Source organism: Bufo bufo, chromosome 2, assembly GCF_905171765.1.
Source record: "Bufo bufo chromosome 2, aBufBuf1.1, whole genome shotgun sequence".
Classification (NCBI taxonomy): domain Eukaryota; kingdom Metazoa; phylum Chordata; class Amphibia; order Anura; family Bufonidae; genus Bufo; species Bufo bufo.
This window is the reverse complement of record NC_053390.1, coordinates 330,643,271-330,646,604: the sequence shown is the minus strand read 5'-3', so window position 1 is coordinate 330,646,604 and position 3,334 is coordinate 330,643,271.

Genomic DNA, 3,334 nt, shown 5'->3' with positions numbered 1-3,334 from the left:
CCAATTAAACGGTGGCACGCCGTTTGCTGATAGCAGGAATAACTGAGGAACCACGTGATGTTAAAACAGAATTCAAACTTTAGTAGTCATCATTTAGGGACATTGATGGAAGCGCAGTTCCTTTGAAGACAGTTGATTTTCAATACAGTTGATGCAGGCAATATATATATATATATAGCAAGGTGACTTTAGAGTGTTAAACACAGGACTTGCAGTACAGGCAGCTTGCACTCTATTCCTGACTGATCCTGGAACATAGAAACTCTTCTCCAAGGTCCAATGCCCTAGCTCTGGCGTATATCCTTGGTTTTATCTCTATAAAGTACCTCCTCTGTAGTCTTGAGTACCTCTTGCTTTTCTTGACTTGCCTCTGTCTCTCTCTCAGTGTCCTCAGGCTGATTAGCTGTGGTGTTCCTGCTTCTGCATATATAAATTCAGGAGGGGAACCTTTTCCTTGGATCTGGAACCCGGTTACAGGGACTGCATTACCCTCTCCTGGTCCACAGGCTTCAGGCCTGGACTCGACTCTGACATAGTCTAATCTCTGGTTAGACTAGACTACAGACTTCAGACTCCAACTACAACTAACTTTCCTTTCCCTGACTGGGCCTTATATAAACTAGGGCTCCCTAGCTCCCTCTAGTGACTAAGAGCTGGAATGACACCCCTAGCAGGCCTGTACATGCACATTTTACAGCAACAGGGACATACATAGCATTACATTACATTACATTTTATAAAGATGACTTATACCAACTTCCCCATAAATAAGGGGGACGACAGCACACAAGTGACCCTTCTGTAGTGACGGGCATTACAGTCCCCGTACACTACATACCCCACTGCTTTAAGCTGAGTACGACCTCGTACTCCATCAGGGCCCGCCCAACTGGAATTTTCACCTGAAATAGAAAAAGAGACATGCAGGCATACATATATGTAATTCATCTGCATTTACATTCATATCAGGTCCAATTGGCAAAGGTGAAGGGTGGTGACAAGGGGCGTCGTTCTCTTCTCTCAGGATAGTGAATGGAACTGGGGCGCTGACCTGGCACAGCGTGACATTAATACCAGGATAGTCCATATGTGCAAATTGTCCTTAATAGAACAGCAAGAAACGGTAAACAGTATAAAAGTTCTTGGAGGCTCAAAGAACAAATATGAGTCCGTACCCAGGTTACTTTCCTATAATTCACAGAGGCTCTTACGCGGTGGAGTCTATCTCTGGGCACATTTCCTTTAAAAAGAGTAAGAATCTCAGAGGCTCAGGTTCTTTTGAGTCTATCTCCGGGCACGGTTCCTTAGTATCAAGTTGCACAATATAAAACAAGTGCTGTAATACCCCTGATCAACCTGAAAAGGGGGTTAAGGGTAAAAGGTGCAACAAAGGAACAGGCACAACTTGGCGTGGGATAGCAAAAGCAGGCAGGAGGTCCTGGAAACAAACTTGGCTTCGTTGACTTTAATACTTCAGTGGTTAACACCTACCACTGAGCCGTGGATAAACTGGCAGCAGCAACAAACGACCAGGAAACATAGGACTCCTGTCCTGGAAGGGTTAAGCTTTCAACATCATTTTTTTTGGAGCAAAATAAATCAAAGGCCTAGCAGGCTGATTCACAGTGGCATGTCATAATCACCTGGCTCTGCTGGCAAATACGGCCTGTAGTAGTCCTCTACAGGAGGATGTGCCCACATCACGGTGTCAGGGGGCAGCTGCAAGGTGAAGGGGCCCCTGATAGGTATTGGCCCCATCGGCCTAGGGGTAAACACTCTTGTGGACCGTACCGGTCCCGGCATAACTACTGTAGGCTGTAGTGGACTTGGTACCGCCGCCGCAAGCGGTCCGGTGGGCTCTGTGCAGCAATTCACAGCAATAGGGGGTCTTCTTTGGGACCTTGCCGGAGCAACATTAGTAGAAGGTGGTTTACAGGTGGTGCCAGGCACCCTTACCTCGTCCTTCTTAGGCGGCGTCTGGATCCTGGCGGTGGCAATCTTGCGCAGCTCCCGCAACTTCTCCTCCAGCCGGACGATCTGGTCACCTATACTCTCAGTGTCCGAATCGCTGTCCTCTGCTGGCGCCGCCGGCGCAGGTACAGTACACGATGCGTCGGACGCGGCCGCTGCAGGCTCCGGTGGCGCATCGGGTCTCCTTCCCTTACGGATATTCTCCAGGGTAACACGGAGTCCCTTGAGATTTTCCAAGTCCTGGATTGTCTTCTCCCGACGAGGCAGCTCGGGGGAAGGATAGGGGCTCACCCATTTTTCCAACACGGTTGGCTGCCAGAAGACATTAGGCCCAATGAAGGAGCTCCGCTCCTGGAAGGCGTGGTGGGCCTGTTCTGGAGAGCGTTCAGGTTCCCGCTCGCAGCCAGAGTAGTCTTCTTCTGCCTCCCAGTCCTCAGGTTCTCGCTTGGGACGGGTCACAGCAGTCGCATATGGGCCTCTTAGGCTCTCGGCAGGGGTGAACTCCACTTCCTCTCCCTCGCGGAGGCTATGCTGATACGAAGGGAGGTAGTCTCTCTTAACAGATCTCCTGTTGACGTATAAGTCTCTGCCAGTTAGGTAGTCTTGTATGAACCCGTAGCCACGGGTTTTGTCAAAGGACACCACCAACCCCTTTCTCCTTTCCAGGCGGGGTTGGGTGTTGGTGTGTCGTTCATGGATAGTCTTGGTCAGTTCCTCATAATATATTTTAGTCTTTGTATTCCGCTTTATAGCGGCCTCCCGGATCTCTGCCATTAGTGAGGACCACTTGAAAGAGGGCTGAAAGAAGTCTCTCCAAGAGCCATAGCAGGGCTCTGGTTCTTTCTCCCGTGGCGGGCAGGCGGGTTTCTCCGGTCCCGGAGAGTAGGCCGGTGGAGCCTCCTCAGGCTCTACACCAACATGATCCATTTTTGGTATTTCAGGCGCGGACGTGGCAGAAAAGCAGTGCTCACTCTCCAACATGCTCGATCCTTCTCTCGAGAGCGACAGGGTGGCGCCAATAAGATCAGCCAGATCCTCCCATTGCACTGGGAGGCCGCCCCCCAGGTATTCCAGTATGGGGAAGGCGGAGTCCATGCTGGCAGACATGCAAATGTCCAGATAAGCAGTGGCGCCTGACCTTGAACCTTTTCCCGCTTTTTCATCAAAAAGGCGCCAACTTTTCCCGCTTTTTCGGGATGAAGATGACGCAGCAGTAAATTCAGCAAGCTCAGCGGCCATCTTTAGCAAAATCCGCTGTCTATTCACTGACAGCAAGCAGGATGATAAAAAGTCCATAAAACCACACTCCGATGTGGCGATTTCTTTCCTCTTGATAGCGCAACACTGCACAGCGCTTTTTGGA